This window comes from Schistocerca cancellata, chromosome 10 (assembly GCF_023864275.1).
Source record: "Schistocerca cancellata isolate TAMUIC-IGC-003103 chromosome 10, iqSchCanc2.1, whole genome shotgun sequence".
Taxonomy (NCBI): domain Eukaryota; kingdom Metazoa; phylum Arthropoda; class Insecta; order Orthoptera; family Acrididae; genus Schistocerca; species Schistocerca cancellata.
The window spans coordinates 175,466,002-175,482,820 of record NC_064635.1 but is presented as its reverse complement, the minus strand read 5'-3'; the positions used below and the strand labels follow the sequence as shown (position 1 = coordinate 175,482,820).

Sequence of the window (16,819 nt, the reverse complement as noted above, 5' to 3'; positions counted from 1 at the left end):
TGATGACGTTACTGTAAACAAAACTCAGTGATGAGTAAGGAAAATACATCACACTGCCAAAGCTTCACGTCAGTCGTGCACATAGTTTCAACCTCGATTACGCTATGCCTCACGACAAGCCACAGACACGCCCTCACTCCCAGGTGCAATAATTTTGTGACGTGACTAACAGATGCCGTGAAGCACTGCGGGAATAGGGCACTAATGGCCGGCCAGGGTGGCCAAGCGGTTCTAAAGTGCGCGTCATTTATGACGGCGGCCGAGTTTAGGTTCGTTCTGCGCATCTGACGTCACAAAGCACAGTCAGCCAATGAACAGAGAACGACGTTGCCAGAGCACGACTGCAGTGCAGAGCACGTACGAGTGTCTTCAGTTTTAGAAACGTTCAGTCATAAATAAAGTAATTGAACAAAAGCAATGTCTTGATAGCAGACTTTCTTTTATAGAAACTTTGGAAAAAGCATTCTTTATACCGATTGCTTCATATTCTATTAATTAATTAAACCAAACAAGCAATAAGCCTCCTAATTCAGGCGATAGCAAGGAAAGGCGTTTGTATCATTCTCACTAACCGCTTTTTCGCAATAAAGAACAGCGGTAATAGTTTATTTCCTATTGTACTTCGACTAAACGTGAGTAATTCATAGTCATACCAACATTGTTTGTCGGTATTTTTCGTGATTTTTTTAAAGTCCTTTGCCAGGAGAGCTATTGAATAACGAGTTGCGTTAGCGTAATGGTTAAAGTGTATGACTGGTAAGCAAAAAGTTCTGAGTTCAAACCTTGTTTGGTGCTTATTATTTTCTTTATTTAAAAACAATATCGAAGTGTCTTACTTCATGAATTTTATTCGTTTGAATGTAATTTTTTGAAATTTCTAGTGGCAACTAAAATCGACCATACGGAACGTATATGCTGTGGACTTCTACGTCTGCAAACTCTTCAAAATTTCGTGCAGTGGTTTACTGCATTTAATGCTGCACAATAACTGCGTTGAACTTCGAAACAAAATTAAGTCTTTTATGGGGGCAAGGTATCAGTCAAGAAGATGTGTAAAAATCAAATTTTTGGGCCAAATAGTTTTTGTGAAATCGAATGATAAAGTGTGTCAAAGCAGTCGAAACACCATGTGTTTGCACAGGCGAGCAGTGCAGTGATGACAAAATCGCGCACATCGCGGAATGTGGGGAGCACGTTTCTGTAGCAGCGAAAGGGTTAATGCGGCCGTGGTGGCTTTACTTCATAAACTGCGCCCCCCCCCCCCCCCCCCCTAAACGTGTGTGCGAACTATACTATGGCGCTGCTTCTCTTGGCGCGTACAACTGGCAACGCAGCAATCTCCCTCGAAAGGGCGGGCATGCGCAAACCGCCAAGATAAAAGAATTGAACTATTGGTGCTACAGTCTGGAACTGCGTGACCACTACGGTCGCAGGTGCGAATCCTGCCTCGGGTGTGTGTGATGTCCTTAGGTTAGTTAGGTTTAAGTAGTTCTAAGTTCTAGGGGACTGATGACCTCAGAAGTTAAGTCCCATAGTGCTCAGAGCCATTTGAACCATTTAGTGCACTAATGGAGGTGGAACAGTGTGTCAGTGTTCATCATACCATGAACGTATTCGTCCTGCCCTGTGAATGCTGCTGTGATAAGATGTGTGTCTCCACAGCGGTGGTCGTCAGACGTTTTTACTCAGGAGCCAACGCCGACATTGAGAGGCGGCACCGCTGGTCGCATATGTACCGGTCTTATTAAAACTGACACTCGACGTAAACTAGCTTGTTGCGAGCCCCCAATAGACGAGCTCTTGTGAGGGTGCTAGAAATCGGCCGCCGGACACCAGGCCCAGGTGCAGTTTGTTTAGTCGGCGCCAATCGGAACACTTCGCGTCTCCGTTTCAGATTGTTCCCCTTACTTGCGACCCTAAAACTGAAAGACTGTAATAGCCTGATGAAGTGGTGATTGGTGGTCCGAGTGCCTATGGTATCCATCCAGAATTCCTGATACATATGGGAGGAAAAGCTAAGAAATTGCTGGCAGAATTCTTCACTGACATCCTGCTGACTGGTCAACTTCCATTGGAGTTTAAAAAGGCGAAGATAATATCTGTCCTGAAACCTGGCAAACCCAGTAACAAGGTAGAAAACTATCGCACCATTGCCCTACTTAGCTGCTGCCTCAAGCTTTTTGAAAGGCTAATATATAACAGAATAAGTAGCGCTATTCTAGAGATCGTTCCAGTTGATCAGGCAGGCTTCAGACCAGGGCGTAGGTGCTGCGACCAAGTATTGTCTCTCACATCGTTCATAGTCAGGATACCAAATGAAGCAGAAAACATCTGTGGCATTTGTTGATCAAACTGCCACCTTCGACACCGTGTGGAGGGAAGGCCTTATCTACAAATTTCTCCACATCATACCCTGCAACACAATGGATCGACTGATTAACAGCATGCTAAGTGATCGGAAGTTCCAGGTAACCACTGGTAGCAATATAAGGAAGGAGAGGAAGCTGAGCAACGGATTGCCTCAAGGATCAGTTCTGTCACCCTTACTGTTCAACCTATATCTATCTGATCTACCTGACACTTCGTCCAGAAAATACTGCTATGCTGATGACTTGGCTCTAGCCGTAAAACATCAGGAAATGAAGACAACAGAAGAGATTACAGCCAATGACCTGTCTGCATTAGATAATTACTTCAAAATCTGGAGACTCCAACCCAATGTGAGTAAAACAGAAGTATGTTGCTTCCATCTGAATAACCGGTTGGCGAAGGTAAAACTGGAAGTAAGTTTCAGAGGCAGAATTCATCATAATTGGAACCCAAAATATCTTGGTGTCATCCTGGATCATACACTATGCTTTAAACAACACCTTCTTAACTTAGCTCAAAAGTTGAGGACTCGAAACATCATCCTCCATAAGCTATGCGGAACCACCTGGGGATCTTCAGCAACCACCCTGCGATCTTCAGCTCCGGGCTTGGTGTACTCAAGTGCTGAGTATTGTGCACCTGTTTGGAAGAACAGTCATCATACGAGGCTTGTTGATACCCAGCTGAATACGACAATGCGCATAATAACTGGCGCAATCAGATCTACTCCAGTTTATTGGCTTCCACTGTTAACCGGTATAATGCCTCCTGATATACACGGATGTACTGCCCTTATGAGAGAATTCCACAAGATCTCCAGGAATTCTAACCTACCCGTGCATAGCGACCTGCCACTTTTAAATCGCAAGAGACTGAAATAACGCCATCTAATTCTGTGCGATGCTGCTGACATGGTTGCTAAGGATTTCAAACCTCTTGAAGAATGTAAAAGTCGGTGGGAAGCAGTGACAGATGTGCACCTGCATAATATCTTCTCAGGTGCTAAACTTCCAAGTGGATTCGACCTACCACGCAAGACCTGGACTACTCTCAATAGAATCCGTACCGGCCATGGCCGATGCAGGGATGCTCTCTTTAAGTGGAAGAAGCTGTCTGATCCAGCCTGTGACTGCGGGGCTCCATACCAGACTGTCCGCCACATTGCCAGTGAATGCAGGACTCGAGCCTATCACGGCGCCAAAGAGGACTTCCTGCTAGTAACTCCAGATGCAGTGCGCTGGATTGAAGGACTGGATATTCAGTTGTACAAACAAACTTAAGTTTCTTGTGTGTCAATATGTACATATGTATATGTAATTTAATTTCATGATATGTCTGTGTTAGCCATACTCTAAATAAATAAATAATTGATTTATATTGGTGATTTTAATTCTGTTTCATTGTTCCATAATCCAGTCAGATATGAGACACGATCACAAATGTTTACTGAATGGTTTGAAAGTGTTTCCTTCCACTCATTGCTTTCCGTTAAAACAGCCTTAATGTAATTTCGCATTCCTTGCTACATATACATACCGCATTTGAAGATAGCCATCTCTACAGTACGCCTCCACGAAACTATGTTTCTTCTGTTTCACATTTATACTATGCCACCTAATCGGTACGAGTCACACACGCCCGTCAGTTGTCTTTGCCGGAAGACAAACCACGAAACTTATCTCTGTCACATCCTCTAACGCAAGGGGTGGCCGCTTATTACAGCTACGTCCCTTAGGTAAGCGGTCACCTTTACTTGGCCGAATTCAGTAACGTCAATTAGAATTACTGGCATTGCAAAATATTACATCTCTGTAAGTATTTCTGATTGTTAGTTAACTCTCTTAAGAAGCTCTTAACGTTATCTGACGTTTTTGAATTCGGGTGTTAGCTGCTGGATGCAGATTATTATACGAGACGAGTACAAGGTGTTGCACAAAAGTAACCTTTAGTTGTGAAGAATAAATAACTTACAGAAATGTTTGATAGAGCACTGAATGCAGTATATTTTCAAGTTATATTCCCGACGTTCCTGTCATTTGATATACGCGAATGAGTTATTCCAAAGGTCATCGTGGAAACATATAACGGTGCAGAGCGTCTGCAGTGTGGTTTATGTTTTCATGAATCCAGATGCGATACTACAGTTCAGAGACAATTCAGGATTAAGGGTTGCGAGCCACCATCTCAAAGGCAAATAGTAAGACGTCCGAATTTGTTCAGTTGCTACGGCAGACACTGCTGGCAGATCCTGACCCGGCGACCTATATGATACACAGCAAGTTTCGGTGAAACGATTGTACCAGTGATGGTGAAATGATGAGGACAACACAAACACCCAGGTCCCCGGGAGGAGAAAATCCCCAACCTGGCCGGGAATCGAACCCGGGACCCCGTGATCCCAGAGGTAGCAACGCTAGCCACTAGACCGCGAGCTGCGGACGGTTTGTCTTTGAGGTGATGCCCTCAGATATCTAGTGGTGAATTGTCTCTCATCTGCAATTCCGGATTTGGATTCATGAAACCATAAACATCACTGCGCACGCTCTGCACCGTTATACGGCTCCGTGATGACTGTTGGAACAACTCATTCGCGTATGCCACGTGACAGGAACGTCGCGAAATAAAGCGTCAGGCGGGAATAAAAATAAAAGGTATCCTGCGTTCAGTGCTGTATCAAACATTTGTGTAACGCTTTTCGCAATTAAATATTACTTTTGCATAACTGATTTACAAATACCCTATACGGGTGAGAACCGTGAGTTGCACGAACAATTTATTCGGCCCACGGGCCACATTTTGACGACCACTGCTCCACAACATACTCATGAATCACTCGGAGGGAGCGCAACACTTGCTCAGCGAGAATGTTGAAACAACAGCCTGGTCATTGTTCACGGTAACCTGAACGAGTACTAAAAATGCCGACAGAACATCACAAATACACATCTGTCCCGAAGTACACCCTCGGCGCCCTGCATAGCTTGCAGAGAGGCAAAATATAAATTCGTCAGACCATACTACACGACTCCCGTCAGCTACTGCCCAGTTTCTTTGTTGTTTTGTCCATTGAAGACGTGCAGCGTTATGTCCCACTGTCGGCAATGGCTTGTAGCGAGACAGTAGACTCGACAAATCTCCATTGCATACAGTTCCCTTAGCAGTGTTCTCTCTGAATCTGGTCGAGGTGACCTGCATTCACTGACTGCAGCAATCGCAATCCCTGTCATGGTTGAAACGGATTGTCATTGACAAGACAGCACTCTCGTCTCCAGCCCCTGTCGAGAAGGATTGTTTTACGAACACTGTTCAAATGGTTCATATGGCTCTGAGCACTATGGGACTTAACATCGGAGGTCATCAGTCCCCTAGAACTTAGAACTACTTAAACCTAACTAACCTGAGGACAGCACACATGTCCATACCCGAGGCAGGATTCGAACCTGCGACCGTAGCGGTCGCGCGGTTCCACACTGAAGCGCCAGAACTGCACGAACACTGTTCTCATGTTTAATTAGGTGGTTGCGAGTGGTACCCTATTCCTTGTAGATAGAGACACGATGGACAGTCCCCTTTGATATATCAACAACCGGGATCTTCAGTCACTGTATGGGCATAAGTACGAGGGGGTACCGAAAAAAAAGAAGAGAATGCCATTGCCGTGGGCGGCACTTGTGCAGTGCGCATTTCTGCCGCTGGGTGTGTATATCACAACTCGTCGCCACTCCATTGCCGCTTGTATTGTCGACCTGGCTTGTTCTGTTCAGCTGCAGTGATAGTTTTTGCTAGCGCTGTTCTGTTTTTGTTACGTTTTTTGTGGCTGCAAGTTTAAGCGAACAACCTGCAGCTATGAAATATTGTTTTCTACTCGGTAAAAATGAAGCTGAAACTGTTTTAATGCTGAAAACGTCTTACCAAGACGACGCCATGGGTAAAACCCCAGTGTACGAGCGGTTTGCTCGACTTAAAAATGGTGACATGTAGATTGACAACCAACCTCCTTCTGGACGTCCATCAACTCCCCCAGTCGACGAAAACAATGAAAAAATTCGAGAGCTAATGCTCACAGACCGTCGACGGACAATTGATTAATTGTCACAGATTAGTGGGGTATCCTCGAGATCGGTTCAGCCCGATTTGTGGCAGACAGGAGACTGGTTCTTCCGCCGCGACAACACACCTGCGCACACAGCCATCTTTGTTACAGTTTCTGGCTAAAAAAGCGTGGTTCCGCTGCCCCACGCACCTTACTCGCCTGACCTCGCTCCGTGCGACTTTTTCTTGTTTCCAGGAACGGAAAATGTCATGAAAAGATACCTATCTGACAACACTGAAGAAGCCAAGAAAAAAACGATGGAGGAGCTGTTAGCCATTGTTAAAGATGACTGAAAAAAATCTTTCGAACAGTGGGAGTACGATGGGACAAATGTGTTGGTTGTAATTTGCTTGAAGAGTTGGACAGAGCACTGAAAGACCTAAGTCGAAACAAGGCCCCGGGAGTAGACGACATTCCATTAGAACTACTGACAGCCTTGGGAGAGCCAGTCCTGACAAAACTCTACCATCTGATGAGAAAGATTTATGAGACAGGCGAAATACCATCAGACTTCAAGAAGAATATAATAATTCAATTCCCAAAGAAAGCAGGTGTTGACAGATGTGAAAATTACCGAACTATCAGTTTAATAAGTCGCAGCTGCAAAATACTAACGCTAATTCTTTACAGACGAATGGAAAAACTGATAGAAGGCGACCTCGGGGAAGATCAGTTTGGATTCCGTAGAAATGTTGGAACATGTGAGGCAATACTGACCCTACGACTTATCTTAGAAGAAAGATTAAGGAAAGGCAAACCTACGTTTCTAGCATTTGTAGACTTAGAGAAAGCTTTTGACAATGTTGACTGGAATACTCTCTTTCAAATTCTGAAGGTGGCAGGGGTAAAATACAGGGAGCGAAAGGCTATTTACAATTTGTACAGAAAGCAAGCAGATGGCAGCTATAAGGGTCGAGGGACAGGAAAGGGAAGCCGCAGTTGGGAAGGGAGTGAGACAGGGTTGTAGCCTCTCCCCGATGTTATTCAATCTGTATATTGAGCAAGCAGTGAAGGAAACAAAAGAGAAGTTCGGAGTAGGTATTAAAATCCATGGAGAAGAAATTAAAACTTTGAGGTTCGCCGATGACATTGTAATTCTGTCAGAGACAGCAAAGGACTTGGAAGAGCAGTTGAACGGAATGGACAGTGTCTTGAAAGGAGGGTATAAGATGAACATCAACAAAATCAAAACGACGATAATAGACTGTAGTCGAATTCAGTCGGGTGATGCTGCGGGAATTAGATTAGGAAATGAGACACTTAAAGTAGTAAAGGAGTTTTGCTATTTGGGGAGCAAAATAACTGATGATGGTCGAAGTAGAGAAGATATAAAATGTAGACTGGCTATGGCAAGGAAAGCGTTTCTGAAGAAGATAAATTTGTTAACATCGAGTATTGATTTAATTGTCAGGAAGTTCTGAAAGTATTTGTATGGAGTGTAGCCATGTATGGAAGTGAAACATGGACGATAAATAGTTTAGACAAGAAGAGAATAGAAGCTTTCGAAATGTGGTGCTACAGAAGAATGCTGAAGATTAGATGGGTAGATCACATAACTAATGAGAAGGTATTGTATAGAATTGGGGAGAAGAAGGGATCGGTTGGTAGGACATGTTCTGAGACATCGAGGGATCACCAATGTAGTAATGGAGGGCAGCGTGGAGGGTAAAAATCGTAGAGGGAGACCAAGAGATGAATACACTAAGCAGATTCAGAAGGATGTAGGCTGCAGTACATACTGGGAGATGAAGAATCTTGCACAGGATAGAGTAGCATGGAGAGCTGCATCAAACCAGACTCAGGACTGAAGATCACAGCAACAACAAAACAAGGTTGTTTTGTAAACGATTTGAAAATATATAGCTTTTAAAAAATAATTCTTTTTTTGGGGGGGGGGAGGGAGGGAGGGATACTCCCTAGTATATCCAAAGACGATAGCTATTTTCTGCCATTCTGTCAGATGCCAACGTGGACCCATGGCACTGCGCTGGTTCCATACAACCGACTGGCACGTGCACACCATTTCACCGCCATGATGTACGTTAGCAGTTGAGAGTCACATGACCAGTTCCACAACACAACAAGCGCCCCAAGGCACCACTGTGCTCTTTTAAGCCGTAGAGCTTATTGTTCTGTTGAACCAGTATACTTTATCCAGCAGTCTGTTGTCACAGTTATGTCTACCGTCACATTCGTATGGCTTCGTGTTTGGGAGTGTTCTTCGTCGGCTACTTCGCCTTACCCGACGAAATGAAAATCGAACGCGCGTGTACCGGGCTGGCACGGCTGTGCCCGGGGCCTGGCTTTCTCCAACGCGATCGGTGTGGTCGGCGCCAGGTGTTCCACGCGCACTTTCTCCAGGACTCGCCTCGCCGCCTCATGGAGCACGCCGCGGCTTCCCACGTGGTTCAGAGGTCCCGTAACTGGGAAAGTGTGACCGACACCAGAGGGCAATCCGTGGCCTTCAGTCTACGGGCGATTTACCGCACAGCCGTACGCCGTTTGCTGCTGCGTCTCAAAGCGGAGCATTTGATGTCGACCCCAGAACCTAGCATAAGGACGGACGCGATATATCATATGGATATGAATATGCAATTCGTCCACCATCTTACGACGGCTTGCAGTCTGCTGGAGAGACTTTCAATGAACTGTCTGAATGCCTGTGGAGTAATTGCAGGCCATTCTTCCTCAACAGCCGAACCCAGACATGGTGGACACGAGTCGACGTTATAATCCTTCCGAAACTTATTTCATTGGGTACAGGTCGGGACTCTGGGGCACCAGTCCATTCAGGATTCATATTTAACAAATAAACTAGTTGCAGCTGTGTACGAACCTATATATACAGGAACAGGATCGGTTTCGTGGTACCAAATCACATCCTCAGGCCTTTATCTCAGTATGACACTAAGCTATTATTTTTTTAAAAAAATCTCTTCCAGACGAGTATAAGCCCAGTTCGCTTCGCTATTGTCCACAGTGTAAAACTAATTGTAGCGATTCAGGATAGGTTTTGTCCACAAATCATTGCTTCATACATGATGATTTATGACATGTCATGCTGATACAATGACATCGTTTCCAAAGTGTTCTCTAGTATGCATTACAAAATGCTCTACAATGGGTTCATATCCTTCCGCATTTACCTTTTTCTTAAGCGCAATAACGGGGCCACACCCTAACAACGAAGAACGTCAACCTGCATGCCAAAATGTTACGGTTGAGAATGGCACAAATGCCGCGGTGCAACAGTGAAATAAAAACACTAACAGCTAAAACCGGCATAAAATAATTCAAAAAAATATAGAAGTCGTGGACCAATATTACAAGAAAGTAAGGTTGTAAGATATTTTACTTCTTCAGATGTTCGTTTTACAACCTCTTGCGTATCACGATTTTGATATGTTCTTTGCTTTACAGCAGGGTCGTGTCGTCCAAATGGTGCGACATTTAGGCAATCTAACTTGTTAATTTGTTCAGGCGGCCCTGGTGATGGTTGCCTTCCGCGAACCAAACTTCGGGAACGCCTTAAACCACACGGGCTATAAGATAAATATATATAAAAGTCGGATAATGGAATGTAGTAGAATTAAATTAGGTGACGCTGGGAGAAGTTTATTGGGAAATGAGATACAAAAACTCGTATAAATGTCTTCCTATTTGGGCAACAAAGTAACTGATGCTGACAGAAGCAAAGAAAATATAAAAAGAGAAAAATGGTAACATCGGCTATAAATTAAAGAATTACGAAATCTCTCCAGAAAGTATTTGTTTGGAGTGTGTGGAAGTATATTGGAGTGAAACTTGGACGATAAGCAGTTCAGACAAAAGAATACAAGCTTTTTGAAATATTCTGAAGATTATGTAATAATTAGGAAATGCTGAATCGAATTGGAGAGAGAAAAGTGATGGCACAAATTGATAAAAAGTATGGGAAAGTCTACAAAAAAATCCTCAAGTTTGCTCTAAATGTGCGAAAATGTAAGTTAATGCATATGAGTAGGAAAAACACTCCCTTTAATAAGTACAGTATTAGTACTCTGATGCTTGACATAGTTACGTCGATTAACTATCTAGGTGTAACGTCGCAAACGATGTGAAACGGAACGAGAATCGTAGGCTTGTAGTAGGGTAGAAAGCTAATTGGGATCTGTAAGGAAAGCATGTACAGAACACTTGTGCGGCCTATTCTTGACTGCTACTCCAGTTTCTGGGATTCCCACCATGTTGGATTTAAGGAAGACATGCAAACAGAGGGTTTTGCTAGATTTGTAACCAGTAAGTTCGATCACCGCGCAAGTGGACAGAAATGGTCTGTGCACATTTTGAGCAAATTTAGATAAACTGCACTTCGCACCGACAGTAGAACGAATCTCTTGCCACTAATGTAGCCTACACCTCGCTTAATGACCGCAAAGACAAGATAAATAAGGGCTTGTACGGAAGCATGTAGGTAACTGTTTTTCCTCGCTCAGTTTGCGATTAGAACAGGAAAGGGAATACCTAGCAGTGGGACTGGGTATCCATTGCCATGCACCATATGCTGGCTTGAGGAGTATGTATTAGGTTGGTGGATAAATTCGTAGCGTTTTTTCATAAATTAATAATAAACAGAAAAGGTAAACATAACAGTCGTCAATAATATATTTTCCTCCACTATTTGCAGCATTCTGTCAAACGCTGCGGCAACTTTTCGACTCCTGTGCTGTAGAAATCACATGGATTTGAGGTGAATAACTCATCGAGCCGTGTACGGAGCGTATTTTCACCTGGAAAGGAATTTCCTTGAAGGTTGTTCGGTAGGCAGTGGAAAATGTGAAAGTCTGAGGGCGCAAGATCAAGGTAATAAGGTGTGTGCGGAATGGCCAACTCCTGAATAGCGTTTATTGTCAGTTTAGCAGAAAGCGGGCGGGATCGTGGTGTATCATCAGTTGACGCTGTCTTCCTGGACGTTGTTCTTATATTGCGTCTACAGGAGATCTCAGTTGTTGAGTGTGTCTGGTTGTGTGGTTTGAGGTTTTCGGGCGCTAAACAGCGTGGTCATCAGCGCCCAAACGCATAGAAACAGGAACACATGCAGTGAAGGGACGAAGACGGACACCGAACAAGGAGAACGGCTAAAAGGCACAGAGCTGACGCAGTTACAAATCCTCACATACAGAGGCAAAACAAGAGGAGAATAAACGCACTAAAAGAGGAAAGGAAACGAGGAAAAGAGAACAGAAATCGAAGTGAAACAAGTAGGTAATCGTGACTGGCGGACCTCTTACCTAAAGCCTGGGTGAGCCAGTCACCCAGCAGCACATTAAAATCCTCTCCCTAAAATCCGAGGCAACAAATTGGACAGGACACAAAACCGTAAGACCTTAACCACAGTCGTTGCGTCGTCTTGCAAAATACACTCCTGGAAATTGAAATAAGAACACCGTGAATTCATTGTCCCAGGAAGGGGAAACTTTATTGACACATTCCTGGGGTCAGATACATCACATGATCACACTGACAGAACCACAGGCACATAGACACAGGCAACAGAGCATGCACAATGTCGGCACTAGTACAGTGTATATCCACCTTTCGCAGCAATGCAGGCTGCTATTCTCCCATGGAGACGATCGTAGAGATGCTGGATGTAGTCCTGTGGAACGGCTTGCCATGCCATTTCCACCTGGCGCCTCAGTTGGACCAGCGTTCGTGCTGGACGTGCACACCGCGTGAGACGACGCTTCATCCAGTCCCAAACATGCTCAATGGGGGACAGATCCGGAGATCTTGCTTGCCAGGGTAGTTGACTTACACCTTCTAGAGCACGTTGGGTGGCACGGGATACATGCGGACGTGCATTGTCCTGTTGGAACAGCAAGTTCCCTTGCCGGTCTAGGAATGGTAGAATGATGGGTTCGATGACGGTTTGGATGTACCGTGCACTATTCAGGGTCCCCTCGACGATCACCAGTGGTGTATGGCCAGTGTAGGAGATCGCTCCCCACACCATGATGCCGGGTGTTGGCCCTGTGTGCCTCGGTCATATGCAGTCCTGATTGTGGCGCTCACCTGCACGGCGCTAAACACGCATACCACCATCATTGGCACCAAGGCAGAAGCGACTCTCATCGCTGAAGACGACACGTCTCCATTCGTCCCTCCATTCACGCCTGTCGCGACACCACTGGAGGCGGGCTGCACGATGTTGGGGCGTGAGCGGAAGACGGCCTAACGGTGTGCGGGACCGTAGCCCAGCTTCATGGAGACGGTTGCGAATGGTCCTCGCCGATACCCCAGGAGCAACAGTGTCCCTAATTTGCTGGGAAGTGGCGGTGCGGTCCCCTACGGCACTGCGTAGGATCCTACGGTCTTGGCGTGCATCCGTGCGTCGCTGCGGTCCGGTCCCAGGTCGACGGGCACGTTCACCTTCCGCCGACCACTGGCGACAACATCGATGTACTGTGGAGACCTCACGCCCCACGTGTTGAGCAATTCGGCGGTACGTCCACCCGGCCTCCCGCATGCCCACTATATGCCCTCGCTCAAAGTCCGTCAGCTGCACATACGGTTCACGTCCACGCTGTCGCGGCATGCTACCAGTGTTAAAGACTGCGATGGAGCTCCGTATGCCACGGCAAACTGGCTGACACTGACGGCGGCGGTGCACAAATGCTGCGCAGCTAGCGCCATTCGACGGCCAACACCGCGGTTCCTGGTGTGTCCGCTGTGCCGTGCGTGTGATCATTGCTTGTACAGCCCTCTCGCAGTGTCTGGAGCAAGTATGGTGGGTCTGACACACCGGTGTCAATGTGTTCTTTTTTCCATTTCCAGGAGTGTAGATGGCAAATCCGGTAGCAAGGAAACCACCGCCCTCTGGTCAGAGAATAAAGGACAGTCAAGTAAAATGTGGCGGACCGTAATGTGGACCAACAGACGTCAGCAGTGATGGTTACACCTCAGGGAAGCAATTCGTATCACATGTCGCTGTTCACCAGATGCATAACATTATCTTCTGTATATGCACGAGGCTCTTCGTACGGGAAGCTGCTGCTTTGTTTGAGCTCAACCGTTCGTTTCTTTCCTTTATGTTAGCGTAAAGACACCATTTCTCGTCACCATATAACGCCTCTTCTTCTTGATGATTGGGTTCGATTTGTACTTGGCCTTGGCTAAAACTCGGCGACAGTCGGTAGAATGTTGAGATCGTTATCAAGTGACGAAGACGACGTTACACAAAGTAACAGTGCTGAACCGAAATGTCGACGTGCGTGAGATATTTACTTCACCAAGAATAGTAATTAATCGTTCGTAATCGATGTTTAACTGATTAATGATGAAATATTAGTGATAAAACCAATACAGTCACATCCACAACAAATTCCCTACAAGCTGGTCGTAATTTCAAGTATCTAAGAAATCGTAACAGTGGACTTGTTGTTTGAGTCTAAGATTCTACACAAGCGCCGAGCGCTACAGTCAAATATTATCGCTGCGCGTAATTATTGCTCGGGAGTTTCATGTCAATAATTTGATAGAATTTTAAATCACAAATGCACGACTTGGCACGAGAGGGTGTTTTATTGCACAATATCAGTCACTTCCTAACCGAGCCTTGAGAAGAAAACTTTCCCAGGAGTTGGGTGGGTTTAAATTACATGCTTCGGACCTATCACTGAAGTTCCATAAACCACTGGCTATTATGAATGAAAATTGTCTATCGGTGTTCGTTGCCTAAATCACTGTCTAAGTAATGTTTAGTTCAATTATCTAGTTTTCACTTTATTCTAGTAGGTAAAAGTCCTCCGCTCGAATTCTAATGCCTTGATATTTGAAGTCAGAAGATCGTATTACTGCGTCATAATAGTTCGCAATTATTCAGTCTCAGAAACAATCTAAGCGCGCCTACATGTACGAGCATTCAAATATATCACGTGCTTCGGCTAACTCTCGTAACGTAGTGACAATGCATTGAATTATACTAGGTCATTACTCACGATTCCCAAAGAATACTCACACGGAGTATTATTTGGGATCGTGGGTTCTACTTTGCGAATGTTAATTTATGCTAATTTTGCGATTTATTATGACTTTGATTTTAATTTTACTGAAATTTAATCTTTCTTTCGTAGATTGCTAAATTGTCAAGTCTTAGATTCCTGATTTAATTACTTATTATTGTCCTAATAATAGTGATAAATGGAACTTCGTTCGCTTATTCACTTTTCTGGGAATTTGGGACTTAGGGGGGAAATCTTTGGGCTATTGGGAGCTAATTTTTTATTTTTATTTCTCGTCCGAGGAAGTGGCATTACACCCAGTAACAATATAAGATAGGAATGGTAGGGGTTGTTCACGAACCAATTGATGACGAGCATGCAGAGATATCCATATGACCATCCGCAGATTTTGTGATATTGGCTTAGAGGATGCGATACTCATACAACTGATTGTTCAACCTTCCCCATTGTAGGAAAATCCCTCACGACGGTGGAATGATCACAGTTCGTCAACGTTTGTTAGTTCTCGAGTACACTGAGGTGGAGCATTGTGGATTAATGCGTTCAAACGATCTTCATCAAACCCCGAAGGCCGGCCGGTGTGGCTGAGCGGTTCTAGGCGCTTTAGTCTGGAACCGCGCTACCGCTACGGTCGCAGGTTCGAATCCTGCCTCTATCATGGATGTGTGTGGTGTCCTTAGGTTAGTTAGGTTTAAGTTATTCTAAGTTCTAGGGGACTGATGATGACTTCAGCAGTTAAGTCCCATAGTGCTCAGAGCCATTTGAACCATTTGAAACCCCGAAGGTCTCCCTGCATGTGGAGAGTCACTGATGTCAAAACATGACTCATTATTTGAAACGACAAAACCCATTTTGTTGCCATGCTCTGTCCAGTGGCATTACCTCATACAAGTCGCAAATGTTTCTGGGTAGCTCCGCTGCTGTCACCTCTCTGTTGGACTCAATCAGAAGATTATGTCGGAAATGATCCGATTTGTCTACTTTGCACTCCATTTTCTAGCGCCCACAACTCCACTCACTATGTCCGGCCGAAGGACAAAATGACAATACGTAAACTTAGATAACAACAGTGAACAACAAATAGAAAAATTACTATCGACAAATAAACGCATAGCAGCCGGAATGCCAGCATGCAAAACAAAAATGCTACGAACTTATTCATCAGCCTAATATTTAGATGCAGTAGAGGCTTTGAGGAATAGTTAATTTGCTAATGGAGGGGGAGGGAGGTAGAGATTGTAGAGGGACACGAAGGCTGTAACATAGTAAACAGAGTGAGTGCGGAGGTAAAAAAAATTTGTGCCATATAGAGTAAAAGTGGACTGCCCGATGTAACATGTTGACACTCCGTCTGTATATACGAAAGAACAGTTACTGTTGATGACCGTGCAGCTTTTCCCTGGAATAAATGATGACTAACTGACAACCTCAGCTGCCGACAAATGTTCTTGTTATACCTCGATGTGGACAGCTGAAAATGTGTGCCCCGACCGGGACTCGAACCCGGGATCTCCTGCTTACATGGCAGACGCTCTATTCATCTGAGCCACCGAGGACACAGATGAATAGCGCGACTGCAGGGACTTATCCCTTGCACGCTTCCCGTGAGACTCACATTCCCAACCTCCACAATTCTACATATGTATTGTACCTTATAGACATTTGCCCACCCACTCATTACTCGCGCACGCTTTGGCGATTCCCGTAAGAGTTTGGGCAACCTGTGCGCATTCGCACAGACGTAGGTTAATGGCTGGGTAGCCTTTAACTATATATCCACACTATATGTCCACATCGAGGTATAACAACAACATCTATCGGCAGCTGAGGTTGTCAGTTAGTCATCATTTATTCCATGGAAAAGCTGCAGCGTCATCAACAGTAACTGTTCTTTCGAGAACAAGTTACTGTCTTCGTATATATAGTTAAAGGCTACCCAGCCATTGACCTTCGTCTGTGCGAATGCGCACAGGTTGCCCAGACTCTTACGGGAATCGCCAAAGCGTGATAGAGTAATGAGTGGGTGGGCAAATGTCTATAAGGTACATTACATATGTAGGATTGTGGGCGGTTGGGAATGTGAGTCTCACGGGAAGCGTGCAAGGGAAAAGTCCCTGCAGTCGCGCTATTCATCTGTGTCCTCGGTGGCTCAGATGGATAGAGCGTCTGCCATGTAAGCAGGAGATCCCGGGTTCGAGTCCCGGTCGGGGCACACATTTTCAGCTGTCCACATCGAGGTATATCAACAACACCTGTCGGCAGCTGAGGTTGTCAGTTAGTCATCATTTATTCCATTTGTTGTGAAAACAGCTTCATTTGACTGTGACGTTCCTTTCCTGTCCATTGATATCTT

The 16,819-nt window shown here is 45.0% G+C and overlaps 1 protein-coding gene and 1 non-coding gene across 2 annotated transcripts in view; both read left to right on the top strand.

Annotated features, from left to right (window-relative positions):
- The window catches only part of LOC126106507 (actin-histidine N-methyltransferase), a 469,720-nt gene that overhangs the window by 193,134 nt on the left and 259,767 nt on the right, over nt 1–16,819 (top strand). The window lies entirely within an intron of this gene.
- Nucleotides 16,605–16,678, top strand: Trnat-ugu (transfer RNA threonine (anticodon UGU)). Its single transcript has one exon. It is a non-coding gene; the product is annotated as a tRNA-Thr (tRNA).